Here is a 15,142-nt window from a genome sequence, read left to right as displayed (position 1 = left end):
TTTTTATGTGAATGACTCTTACATTATATTGGATATGATAGCAAAATACCGAAACATATCTTTAGTAATTATAGTAGCTATACTTGAAATATTTGTTAATTTGAAAGACTACTATACTATGGGTATCTATTATTACACACTGTTAAAGAGAGTTTGTATCATGAGCTGATTTTGTACGTGTATCCATACAGGTCACCATTTGAAAAAATAATTTACAAATATTTAATTTTTTTTTTAAGAGCGAATTATAAAAAAAGTTGTATAATGATGACATTGATTTAACTGATGAAGCTGATCTATTAAAGACTCATTCTGTACCCAAAGCTCTAAATTTGGAACATATTACACTTCAATTTTTAAATTTATTTGCAGGATTGATTGTGAGCTTTTTAATTTTTTAAAATTACCCTTTTATGTTCAAATTACCAATATTTTGTTTTCATTGTTTAATTAAATGCTATACTACGTACATTACGTTACCTGAATTATTATTGCTGAGTTATGTTGTGGTTCATAGTATTCCCTTGCACTCAACAATGTAGTGTGGTACTTTTCAGTATTTCATTGCCTCTATTAAAAACGTACATAATTGTATTTGAAATAAAAATTTAGAAAATCAAACAAAATTGGCACTGAATTTTTAAACATAGTATGTTAGTTTCTTTATAGCAAAACTAGTTGTATTACTCTGCTTCAAACAGATGGATAAATATTTTCCACAGAGCAAGATTACTTCTAAGAATCACTATAAAAACTGATATTTAAATAAATTAATGTCAAGTTATGACTAAAATTTTGTTTCTGGCTTTCAAATTCGATATATTTAACCAATACTCTGTCGATATGATAACAAAAATAATTACAGAAAGTCTGGGTTAATATTGAACAATTATGTTCATTTGCAAGATATAAAAGTAAGATTAATATAGTATATGTCAAACAATGTGCCCATGTACCAACTCATGCCGCAGTTTAGGGGGGAGGGGGGGTGTCTGAATTGTATCCCCTTGGAAAGAGTACCTTTCAGGATTTTCTTTACAATGACACAGCAGAAAATAAACTGGAAAGGTACCCTTTCCGATTTCTTAAAATGTTTCAGTTTTAATGCAAATATGCACTGGAAAGGTATCCCCTCGGAAAGGTTAGGTTTAGGTTGGGTAAGGTTATGTTAGAGGGGATAACTTTCACGATTTTAAAGCAGAAAATAATATGTATTTTAAGAAATCGGAAAAGGGTACCTTTCCAGTTTCTACCCAGCTATACTACCGCCACCAAAAGTATGAAAGGTACCCTTTCCAAGGGGATACAATTCTGTTGTCCCCAACAGTGCCAGCAGGACATGGTTATCTTGTTATCTGTACCCGTTCAATAAACATAAGCTAAGAAAAGCAGTGAATTTTGCTGTTTTTCTCCAGTTTTGGTAAGAAACATTGCTACATATAATAATAACATGGATTTTATATTAAAAACATAGTTTATTTTATTCTGAAATAATATAGCTTCATAATATTGAAAGTATTTTTTAATTCAATCTCAGTAGTTACAGAGTTCAGTTCATACAAACTCACAGCTCTCTTTATACTAGTTGTAAAGATAGGCAAATAGCTTATTTTATATAGTCTTTTAACTTTGAATTTAAATCCTACTATAAAAATTTGTCCATTAATTAATATATAATGTTTATGAATATATGTAAGTAGTAATTTTAAAATGAGATTATTAAAATAATAAAACTAAAATAATTAAAAAAAACTAAATTAAAGTTGGTACTTTATTTTATTGTTCAGATATAATGTGTACAATTACTTATTTGTTATAAATTACTTGGAAGGTTTTCAGAATATTATTTAAGAAATATAAAAACTTATGTTTAAAATAATTGCAATAGTCAGTAGTACTGTAGTTGTAAATGCAGGGACAAATTTGACATTATTTCTCCCCTTTTTCTATTATAAAAATTAACTGTCAAATTAGTAAATAAAAATGAATGAAGTTACACATGAACTTTATTTTATTTATTTATTTTTTATTGATATTTTGTTACGTGCTCACTAACGGTCTAGGAAATTTTTGCGGTGGGCACAACCTTTACATACAAAGGACAAATGTAGTCACTGCAAGTGGGTAGGTGCTGCTCACCGGTGAACACAGAGCAGGCAGGCACCACCTGAAGGGGAATACCGTAGCAAGTGGGCACTACCGCAATCAGTCACCTGCGTGCCTATACCACCCACTTGCAGGGACTACAGCAGACGTAAACACAAACACATTATTACACGTAAAGGTGAATCACATGTGTAGTATAATTCCAACTAAGCAGGTTCTATGATAATTCATAAGGGTGTTTCATGTTGCATGATTATGCTCTAGGCCTAGGGGGTCGGTGAAGAGCCTATACTAAGAAAATTCCGTAGCTACAATTGTAAACACTTAAGTAGTACATCCTACGTACCTCACAATGAATAAGAACATGACAAAAATTTAGCATGTTGATAAACTGCTATTGCTTGTAAATATGAAGCAGACATTGTAAAAATAAAAATTACCATTTAATAGCAAGATTAAATTATGTATCTACATTTGAAAGGCAGATACACAAAAAATTATTGCCTATACCCAGGCATATTTTCAATTGCTGGGAAACATAGTTTTTGTGCATAATCTGAAGCATTTGTTATACAGAGAGGGAGAAGCAGAGAGAGGTTTAGAGAGAAACACACAGAGACAGAATCTGACAGAGAGAGGTAGTGAAGAGAGACATAAAGGGGGAGGGGGGAGATATACACTCTCCCCCTCAACCCAACCAGATGCCTCTTCTGAGAGGGACCAAGCACCATTAACAAAGCACTATGCTTGCACTGCAAATAATTTAGTTACCTTATATTTGTTATAATTAAGTTGCATTTGCTCAATATGACATGTAAAAGAATAAAATTCTACCATATACACATGATTGTTAAAATTGTTTTGTTTATTTAAGCTATGTGCATAAAACAGGAGGGAAACCGCAAGATTCTTCATATCGAATTTTAGGACAATTTTTGTTTATTTACTGCTGAATACATAAAAAATTGAATTTGCTATTACATAAATAATTTTGGTTTCATATTTGCAAACAAGCAGCTGGGAAAATTTTTAATTTATGATGTCACATTGTTCACACTCAGTGCATGGTATGTAGAATGTGTTCATTTTCAAATAGCTTAGTCTTCAATTTTTAATAAATGTTAAATAGAAACTATACTTCTTATTGGTTCCTTATTATGACACTGAGTCTAGTTTGTGGATAAATAATTTAAAAGGTATTTTAATTTTATATTCTATAATTTAAATCTTATGTTATGATTTATATTAAATAGTCATATCTTCTCTGACTTGATCGACTACAAGCAACCATTCGAACCAACCATAGTTACTTTAGACTACTTATTGAAAATAAAGAATGGTATAATGAGTGTTGTTTCATACAAATGAGTACTAGAATATTGTGGTTCAGTGTTCATGGAAGTTTATTAAGTAAATGAGAAATGTACAGTTTCAACTCATTCATTATTTTATATAGTTTCAAATATAGATTCTGGTGCCCTGTTTACAAAACTGTTGTGTTACTAACATGACTATTTGATACAGTTAACACACTTTCAGTAGTATATGCACACCTAGCATTTTATAGAACCATGCCTCTCTAAACGTTGCACCAAACACATACTGGGAGTACACAATCTTTGCTCATTTCAACCGTAGTTCATACATTTCCAACCTGCGGCAAAAGGCAGCAGCAGTATCGAAGAAATGTTAGTTGCGTGGGTGGGCTGGAGTGATGTAAAGTAGCTACAATCAATTGGGGCACAGCGAGCAAATTATTGATGCATTTGCCACAAGATACAACTCATGTTACCCATCTGTTGATTTTTATTAATGACTGAAAACAGATACTGGTAATTAAAAGTTATTACAAAATAAAACAGTCTGAATAGGTTAAAAAAGGTCCTTTATCAAATATGGAAACTAATAAAGACTAAGTAAAATTCATTATTAAAGGAATAAAATAATATAACAAACATTTTGAAAATTAAAAATATTTGTACATCACATGGACATGACCAATGTTTGTAATACTAGAAAAAGCAGAATTTTTAATACATGATTGTAAATGATTTGAAACTTTGTAAAATATGTTATAATATTTATGTCTGATTTAATAAACTTTCTTAAAGTCTGTCTAAATTCCGTAAGTATCTGCTCGCGCAGTGACGATCCGAGATCATTGTCATGAATCGCCAGGACTGTTGGTTCATCTTGAAGTTCCCACTGATTATTATCGTTCAGGGCTCAGAATACAATGAAGCAACAGAAAATGTGGTGGAACCATGATCAAACCAGTTTATAAAATGAGATCACGCCTAAATTCTATTGGTGCAACTGGCCATTAGACTAGTATTGCATTATATATGCTGTTCTACCTCCAGTGTGTAAAAGAAGTCTACTTAGACAGGTTAATGGCTGTGGATAGCTGGATTTACCATGTTTATCATAGAATATTATGACTCGGGATATGATGTGACCACAAAATTTTTGATATGAGTTTATGATAAAGACTTTTATGGAGTGACATACCAATTCAAGTACTTAGCACTTGATAATTATTTAAATTAGTAAATTTATTCCATATTTATTAGACCTTTTCTGGTGTCATCGTCAGTAGAGTGATTTACTCAGCCTCTTTTGAAACACCAAGCCACAGTAAGAAAAATTTTTTTTTTATGATTAGTTCAAAACCTACAAAGAATTGGTGATATAGGTGGTCGGTGGTTGTTGGTTGGTCGTCTGGGAGGGGAAAGAGGAAGGGGAGAGGGTGCCTTCACAAACAGCAACAGTGAAGAGAAGCATAGGAACTCTGTGAGGAACTCCATTTCCACCCACTCTCTCATGTGTCATGTGTGCAGGGGTTCAGGAAGCTGAGGACTTGTGGCATAAGTGACACAGTTTAAAGGCAGTAGTTTTTCAACTAAGCTGTTTCTAATGACAAGATACATGTTTAGGTTTATAATATGACCCCTATTTTGAGTTTCAGCAGTTTTGGTAAAAAATTATCACCAGGTACATTGACAGCCTCAGGGATACTAAACCATAATTCATGCTTATTTGTTTGATATTAATGCCTAGGCTGGAGACCCCTGCCTCACACACCTTCCTTTTATTTCCACTCTTGTGGTGCGTATCCACAGCCCTGTGTGGTGATTATTTTATTTTTTGACAGCTGAGAACTAAAGGAGGAGGGAGGTGGGATCAGTCTCACAATTTACAGGGCAGGGAAGTAAAACAAAGGTTGATAACCCGCCTGTTCCAGGATCTTGACACACGAACACCCTTTCATTATCTGGGAGGTTAGAAAGACAGAAAAAAATTATATATTCCTAATTTTTTAATGGTTCTACACAGCACCTCTGCAATACAAAATTACTTTTAATATATCCTGAGTAAAAAATTATCATCTGATACACATATATATGTTAATGCAGTATATTATGATGTAAACCAAAATAAATATTTGAACAAACTAGTTTGTGTGGTGACTAGGGTATCTCATATTATTTTGTATTTTTTTTAAAAAGAAGATTGGTATGTCATGAACACATAAGTGAAAAAGCTGTGAAGAGTGGTTTTCAAAGTAAGGAAACAAACTTTTCCAGAATCATAAATTTTCCTACCCGTAAATGTCTCTTCGATTTTTAAGAGAGATAACTTTATTGTCTTAACTTAAACTATTTTTTATAGCTAAAAATGTTTATCATATGAATATGCAAAAGTGTAATTTTTGCAATTAAACATAAAACAACTTATGTGTGTGTGTGTCTGCATGTACACACACACACACACGCACAAATATGTGTCAGCAGTACACAATGCCACAATAAGAAATATTGTAATGACCAACTAATCTCATCATTAATCTACGTCCTCGTCTCATTAGTGAACACTAAACAAGTCCCACAAGATAAAATTAATTTTTGTTTCCAGCACGTAAGGTATTCCTGAGAGCTGTAAAAATTATTCCAAAATTTATTTTGAAACCCCTGTCTTTTGAATTGGCATTAGTAAACATATGCATCATGTTAGGAGTTGGTCTTACACTGAAAATTTAAGAATTTTCATTTTAAAATGTCATACTGCCATAAGATTTAGAGAGCAACTTTCCAAACAAACAGCCACAGCCACACTGGCTGAATGTTGTCGCGGTTGACACTCCCGGTGTCACACCACCACAAGTTAGACACCCGTCTTGGAACAGCCTTCAACACTCCAATCTTGTTTATCTTTTTTAAGTTATTATTTTGCCCGCTGCCCCAAAAAACTAGTGCCCCAAAATTCATAAATAAATTATTCAAAAGGTTTTTAGAAAAGGAAGAGATCAGATTAATAGTATTTAAAATGAAAAGAACGTAATTACTCGAAATGTGAAAAACTTTAATGAGACCATTTGCGCATGAGCATGGTAAGGAATTTAATTTACGACCAAATATCAAAAAAATTACAATTATATCTAAAACCATTTGCCCTATAAAGTTATAGAGGCTTTTAATATAGCCACGTTTTAATATATACCAATAAATAATAAATACTGCAATAAACGCATAAATAAATTCAGACATTGATACAAAAACCGTTCTAAATATATATATATATGTATAAATAATAAATTACAATACTATTCAAATAAAAGTTAGTAAAAATTAATGTCTCTCTAAAACATCTTGATTACACCCGGGTGATTTTATTTTACGGCGCTTCATGGCATGCTTGATGGAAGGTTCGGTAAAAATGAGTACGAGGACGCAACATACACTCGACGTGGGAATTAGGGTCTTTTGGCAAAAATCATTTTTAAATTGTTCACTGTTATGGTGGGCAAAGTTTATATCAACGCCCCGGGGTTACAGGGGCAAAAGTTCGGAGCCGGAATCACTTACTTGGATTAAACGTTGTACGTCGCATCCCACCCCGGACCTCCTGGCCCGGAGTTTAGCCGGCTGTACTTTAGCACACATGCTAAAAGCTTCATTAACGAAAAATGTAGCGTAGACTCTTCATCCCCTTGGCAGCACCTGCCACCATCTAAGTATTTGCCGAAGTTCAATATACGTCAGCTGATTTATGTTAAAAAATATTCACGAGTCCCCGCCGGCCCAATACCACGAGCCATCACCCGCGCTCGTCACGCCCGAAGCGCATACACGTCCACCACGGCGATCAGCTGACGACTCCCTCATACAGCTCATTCCGTCCCTCTTGACGTATTTCCCCCACCACCTTATTGCCTTGGAACAGTCCATTTCAATCTTCACGGAGGGGGGGGAGCGTCGTACACCGTATTATGATTCAAAGTCCAAAACGATATAATTAAATATCAAGAAACTAAACCATTTAAAAAAACATAATATAAAAACATATTTAAAAATAAGATTAACAAAACTTATAAAAGACCAATACTTATAAAAAAAAGAAAAAGGGCAAATACTAAAACTAAAATTACGTCACAGCCATAATTCAACATTAATTAAAATAAATATAAAATCAAGTGGCCATGCCACCTATGGCCACAAATCTCTCCGGCCAAAAAAAATCTAAAAATAGTAACTAAAATACATAATCTTACAACTACCTATGTTCCACGTAAGTCTAGAACACTTAAAGCAACATATAATAAGGCAAGTATGAAAATTAGAGTTCGAAAGGAGAGTATTAGAAACAGTCTCAACAGTCTCAAGGCACAATTAAGATGCTTCACAAGATAGAACAACACGTAATTAGAACACACTCGTGGAACAGGTACAACTTAAATCAGTAAACTAAACAAAATTTAATAAACTTTTCCTAAACTTACATACTCATTACCTTTTACCACAAAATTTCTTAAGATGCGTAATATGAGCTTTTCGCACTCTTAACTTATTTCCTACTTCTTCGAGCAACACTGTTGCTGGGCCTAGAAATTTCTTAATAATAAACGGCCCCCCGTATGGACTTTGCAACTTAGCGGCACGGAATTTGGCTTTGTTGCTCTGCCAAAATTGACGGCACACTACTTCTTGACCCACAGTGAAAGGATTGGGTAGCCGGTCTTTATCATATTGAGACTTCATTTTAAGCCTCACTTTATCCAAATTTGTAGCAACTTGCTCCCATAGCTGCTCTAATTTTCGGGGGCTGTGTATAAGCAAATTATCGGCTTCCAACCCCCAAATATTTAACAATGGATGGCATAATTCACGCCCTATAAATACATGCCCGGGGGTTACTCCTGTGGCACTATGCCTGGTTGTATTAAAGGCCAAGTTTAAAAAAGGTAAATATTCATCCCACTTGCGTTGATCGCGTTGGTGAAAAATGGTTAGGGCAACTTTAACATTTTTGTTTACTCTTTCTACCAAGTTCGGGTTTGGAAAATATGGACTAGTATTGATATGCTTTATGCCCCAGCTTAAACACATACGATTAAAGGTTTCACTATTAAAATAACTAGCATTATCCGAAATTAGTTGCTCTGGGGCCCCGAATAAACTCCACACTTTTTCTACCAAATTCTTCACCACTTGAGCACTTTTCATATCGCGCATAGCCAAAAATATGCAAAATTTACTAAAACCATCTACCAGTATAAGTAAGCAATTATTCCCTTTCATAGACCTGGGTAAGGGACCAAAAACATCAATATACGCCCTTTCCCATGGTAGAGTAATTTTCTCCACGGAGTATTTTCCCACTTTAGTGTTACGTGGCTGTTTGGCCAACTGACAAAGTTCGCATTGTCTCACATACTGCTCCACGTCAGACCGCATCCCAGGCCAATAAAATTTGGCCGAAATTTTTTCAAAAGTTTTTTCAATGCCCCCATGAGCCCCTACTACGGAGTCATGAAAATATCTAATGACCATATTAATTAATCCTCTCGGCACATAAACTAACCTTTATCCATTTTTTATGAAATACACTTTATCTTTAATAACCTGAAAAACTTGAAATTTAGGTTCATAAATACCCGCTCGGATCTCACTAATTTCCGGGTCCTTACTTTGCCATTCCTTCAAATCTACAAAACATTCGGGAAACTCTCCCAACACGTTACAAACTACCATATCCTCAGCTTCACTACTCCCATCTAATTCATCCACCTCACTATATTCTTTCTCAGCCTGAAAATCTTGAGGATCATACATTCTGGATAACGCGTCGGCAACGACATTTTCACTACCTTTTACGTGTCTGATTTGGAACTTAAAACGGGTTAGGCGCATTATCCACCGCCCTATTTTCCCTGATTGGCGGGGGTGGGAAAATAACCATGTAAGCGCCTGGTTGTCGGTACAAAGCTCGAACTCGGCATGTTCCAAAAAATTTTCAAAACGTTCTACAGCGAAAATACAGGCCAAGGCCTCTTTCTCATACACGCTATATTTACGTTCATGCCGATTAAGGGTACGACTGACGTACATCACCGGCTGCAAGCCTTTAGGACCTTCCTGTAATAACACCCCGCCCAATGCTAAACTAGACGCATCCACCTGCACAATAAATTTTTTGTCAAAGTCTGGCAACGAGAGTATTGGGGGTTCCGAAAGGGCTTTCTTCAGTTCCTTAAATGCTCTATCTTGCTCCTCTCCCCATACAAAAGCTACACCTTTTTTCTTGAGATGATTTAAGGATGCACAAATTTCCGCATAATTCGGAATAAATCTACTAAAAAACCCTACCATTCCCAAGAAACGCATAACCCCTTTTACGTTCTTAGGGGGAGGAAAACGCACGATCGGTGCCACTTTCAAAGGGTCCAGTTCTAACTTCCCATTTCCTACCACAAACCCGAGAAAATGTATTTGGTTTTTGGCCCAACAAACTTTGTCAGGATTAATGGTAAATCCCACAAATCGTAATTTTTCCAACACTACCCTCACGTGTTCGACATGCTCCTCTAAGGACTCTGAATAGATACAGATATCATCAAGAAAACTAAGCACAAATTTAAACTGCTCTTCATTCAAAATTTTCCCCAGAATACGTGATAGGCATTGAGCACCAAAATTTACCCCAAAGGGGACTCATTTCCACTCGTAATGACCCCAGGGGGTGACAAACCCCGTGTACTTACGACTGGATTCGTGCAACATACACTGATGGAAAGCTGAATTCAGGTCCAAAACCGTAAAAAATTCAGCCTTGCTCAAATATTGCAATAGAACTTCTATTTTCGGCATGGGATGGGGATCTAATAGCACCTTCTGGTTCAACAATCTATAGTCCAGCACAAGCCTATATTCCCCTGGCCTTTTCTTCTTTACTAAAAATGCGGGAGAGGCATACGGTGAGTCAGAATGCGTAATAATGTCCTGTTCGAGTAAATCTCGAATAATACCCTTAAAAGCCTTCATTTTCGGGGGAGGACACTGGTATGGGGCACATTTTATTGGCACTTCATCGTTTACTTTAATGACATATGGGGCCAACTCACATTTCCCTATCCGAGTAGTAATAACATCCTTAAATTCCTCTATTACCTGCTGTATCTTGTCGGCCTCTCTTTCACTTAACCTTTCCCGTGCCTCTTCTATCCCCCCACACACCATCCTTTTTGTCTTAGGTTTTTCTAACATTATTTGATGCCGAGGTTCAAATCCAAAATTCAATTTTCTCTGTTTACAATCAATAATAGCCTTAGTATCGCTCAGGAAATCCATACCTAAAATTAAATCAAATATCAAATTAGGTATCACGTAAAATCTTCGGTCCCAGGAAAATTTTTCAACTTTTATGTGCAAAATAATGCTTGATTTACTTTCATATATTTTACCGTCCGCCAGTTGAATTTTTAAGTGACAGGGGTTCACTTTTCTCTTCCCTAATCCTTTTTTTATTTTCATGCATTCATCCGCGAATTTTTGATTCACAAAACTTTGACTGGCTCCCGTATCGATTAGGCTAGTAACCTTCCTATCACCCACTTCAACCTTCATACAAAAATTATTGATATTTCGCATTACCATTAGTCTGTGTTTTTCCTTAAACCTATATTTCTTATCACGCGATTTTATCCTACACCAATTCGCGAGATGTCCCTCTTGCCCACAATAGCCACATATTCTCGGCCCTCCATCTCTTTGGTTACAATTCCGGCTTATATGCCCAAATTTCTCACAAGAAAAACATACCTTATGCTCAACCTTCGCTCCCTTACGTGGCCTTAAATTATCTGCATCATTTTTATTATCTTTAATTATACAACATTTAATAAAATCATTTTTTCTTTGCCTTAACTCGTAACCCGGAACCCTCTTCTCTTGTTTACATTGCCGCACATAATGCCCTGGTACATGGCATCGGTAACATGTTCGCGTAATTACCTTTTTCTGAAAATCCTCCCTCTCGCACTCAGCAGTATCATTTTTTATACCCTCAACACCCTCTCTCTTATTATCGACGCGCGCGGTCCTTTCGTACTCTACCCGCGCGAACATTAAATTATCCACTTTTGCGGCCCACTCTAATAATTCACCTACCCTTTCAGGTCTCTTTAGGAATGAACACTCCCTACGAACTTCGGGATTCATATTCTCCAAAATTAAACTCACTACTTCTCCCTCCAAAAAATTATCTTCAAAAATTTTCGCATATTGCAAAATTTCCTGCACGTAACTACCCATTGACTCATCCCTTCTTTGAAACCGATTCACATATTGATGGATTATCCCGTATTTAACCCGTCTAAGACACAGGTTATCCCAAAGTAAACCCTTAACCTCTTTCCAACCTAAATTTTCCGCGAGTCCGCGCGCGATAATAGTCCGCCCCACACCGGCGCATTTACCAACTATGCATTTAAAAAGGCTGGTTGCGCTCGTAAAAATGCGCAATTGCAACAATTCCTCTACGCCTTTACAAAATTCTAACAATTCCATGGGACCACCCTTCTGCAAAAAAGGCAACGAGTCAATCTCTTTAATTAATTGGTTAGCTTCTACTTGACTCACCACATCCCTTTCTTTTGTGCAAACAGGCTGAATATTGTCGCGTCCCCCATGTAAATTTTCTTTTATCATTTCTATTAATTTGAGCCGTAGTATCTCTACGTCATCATCGTCTTCGACCACTACTCCTGCCGCTTCTAAATTAGCCATAATTCCGCCCCGCTCAAGTTCATATACCCAATTTACCGCCATGCTCAAACACAAAATAGTCGCAAACACTATTAAAAAACTGCTCTTCCCAGCAGAGTGGCGCACTTTGTCGCGGTTGACACTCCCGGTGTCACACCACCACAAGTTAGACACCCGTCTGGGAACAGCCTTCAACACTCCAATCTTGTTTATCTTTTTTAAGTTATTATTTTGCCCGCTGCTCCAAAAAACGAGTGCCCCAAAATTCATAATTAAATTATTCAAAAGGTTTTTAGAAAAGGAAGAGATCAGATTAATAGTATTTAAAATGAAAAGAACGTAATTATTCGAAATGTGAAAAACTTTAATGAGACCATTTGCGCATGAGCATGGTAAGGAATTTAATTTACGACCAAATATCAAAAAAATTACAATTATATCTAAAACAATTTGCCCTATAAAGTTATAGAGGCTTTTAATATAGCCACGTTTTAATATATACCAATAAATAATAAATACTGCAATAAACGCATAAATAAATTCAGACATTGATACAAAAACCGTTCTAAAAATATATATATATATATGTATAAATAATAAATTACAATACTATTCAAATAAAAGTTAGTAAAAATTAATGTCTCTCTAAAACATCTTGATTACACCCGGGTGATTTTATTTTACGGCGCTTCATGGCATGCTTGATGGAAGGTTCGGTAAAAATGAGTACGAGGACGCAACATACACTCGACGTGGGAATTAGGGTCTTTTGGCAAAAATCATTTTTAAATTGTTCACTGTTATGGTGGGCAAAGTTTATATCAACGCCCCGGGGTTACAGGGGCAAAAGTTCGGAGCCGGAATCACTTACTTGGATTAAACGTTGTACGTCGCATCCCACCCCGGACCTCCTGGCCCAGAGTTTAGCCGGCTGTACTTTAGCACACATGCTAAAAGCTTCATTAACGAAAAATGTAGCGTAGACTCTTCATCCCCTTGGCAGCACCCGCCACCATCTAAGTATTTGCCGAAGTTCAATATACGTCAGCTGATTTATGTTAAAAAATATTCATGAGTCCCCGCCGGCCCAATACCACGAGCCATCAACCGCGCTCGTCACGCCCGAAGCGCATACACGTCCACCACGGCGATCAGCTGACGACTCCCTCATACAGCTCATTCCGTCCCTCTTGACGTATTTCCCCCACCACCTTATTGCCTTGGAACAGTCCATTTCAATCTTCACGGAGGGGGGGGAGCGTCGTACACCGTATTATGATTCAAAGTCCAAAACGATATAATTAAATATCAAGAAACTAAACCATTTAAAAAAACATAATATAAAAACATATTTAAAAATAAGATTAACAAAACTTATAAAAGACCAATACTTATAAAAAAAAGAAAAAGGGCAAATACTAAAACTAAAATTACGTCACAGCCATAATTCAACATTAATTAAAATAAATATAAAATCAAGTGGCCATGCCACCTATGGCCACAATGTCTTTTACATAAAGATGTCTATCTCTCTCCCTCCTGCTCATGATGTTCCCTCCTCGACTTCCCCTCTGCTGCCTGGAAGGCTGGAGGAAGTGAAGCCAACCATCTGTTCCCTTGCACGGTACAACCTGCATGGCCTTCATCTATTGAAGGACGAGTTTACATTATTCACTAATTTCAACAATCTGTTTCACGTATTAAGATAATAAAGACGTTTGCTGTAGTAAGTTGTTATAAAGACACACAAGTTTTTTAACAACAGATTAATTTGTTTTACACACAAAGTAAGCAAATAGCTGGTGTGGTTTGCTAGGCTGGCAGCTTGTCTTCAGGTAAACTTGGAATACACAAGAGCCAAGCTCTGATTTTCTGGGTAAGAAGCAGGGACAGAAGAAAATGGATCACTGCATTTAAGAGTCAAGTGAAGAAAGAATATTGTCTTTAAAATTGAGTGGGTTTGAAAACTAGCAGTACTATTGACATAATGTATGTATTCGAATAGCAGATTCAGAATCTAATTAAAAAGTCATTTTGTCCATCCTGAAAGTAGGATAACTGACAGTTCCCTTGGAATATTTGTCCCTGGTCTGTTTAAGGGGATAAATTTATTTATTTCTATGCACACCACAGGAGCACATTTCCTTTTCCTGCAAAATATTAAATTAGAAATTTTTTTATACTGTACAGTTAAATCTATAATTTAAAATTTTGGTTATGAACGGAAATTTTGAATGCATGGTTTTGCTTTTGCTTTTATTAATGGTCTCTCTGTGACAGGGTTGTATCCAAATTCTGTTTTGCAAGCAGTGCAGTAGGTGCTATTATAAGATATATCATTTGCATTAAAAATTTGTGTTTAAAATTGAGAGGAATAGCATTTTTGAATCACATGGTTACCGTAAACATGGAATTCTGGAATTCTTTGACTTCTCCAGGATTAAAAGTGATAGTTTTCTCTGTTATTTTGGATTACATTGGGAAAAAACAACACTGTGGTTACATTTTTTTCTGATAATTAAAGTTGGTTATACTACACTTATCCATCACTTAGCACGACTAATTTGTTCCTAAAAATGCTCGTGTTATTCGAAATTGCATATTCTGAAACATTAGTTTCCATAAATAGCAAAGCTAATTTATTTAATGTGTTCCAGAATTGTGTAGGAAAATATACTATACATAATATAAATGCGTTGAACAACACTCAACTATAAATATGTCACACCATTTATCTTTATATGCCTCCCATCGCAATTCGTATGATAAATAGAGCACTGCGTAATGCGAGATATGTGGTTATGTACTTTATCGTCAGTCGGCTGGCTGACTTGCCCGCCCGGGCGTGACCTTCAACTCACATCGTGTAACTTTCCAAACCATCCTTACTGACAGTGAAATCGATATTACTGTTCTTCAAAAATTAAAGTGCTTATTCGCGTATCACCACCTGGTTCACACCAATTCTGTCAGGCCAATGATTATTTTTTTCA

Source organism: Bacillus rossius, chromosome 1 (assembly GCF_032445375.1).
Source record: "Bacillus rossius redtenbacheri isolate Brsri chromosome 1, Brsri_v3, whole genome shotgun sequence".
NCBI classification, from domain to species: domain Eukaryota; kingdom Metazoa; phylum Arthropoda; class Insecta; order Phasmatodea; family Bacillidae; genus Bacillus; species Bacillus rossius.
Note: the sequence above shows the minus strand (reverse complement) of the source record.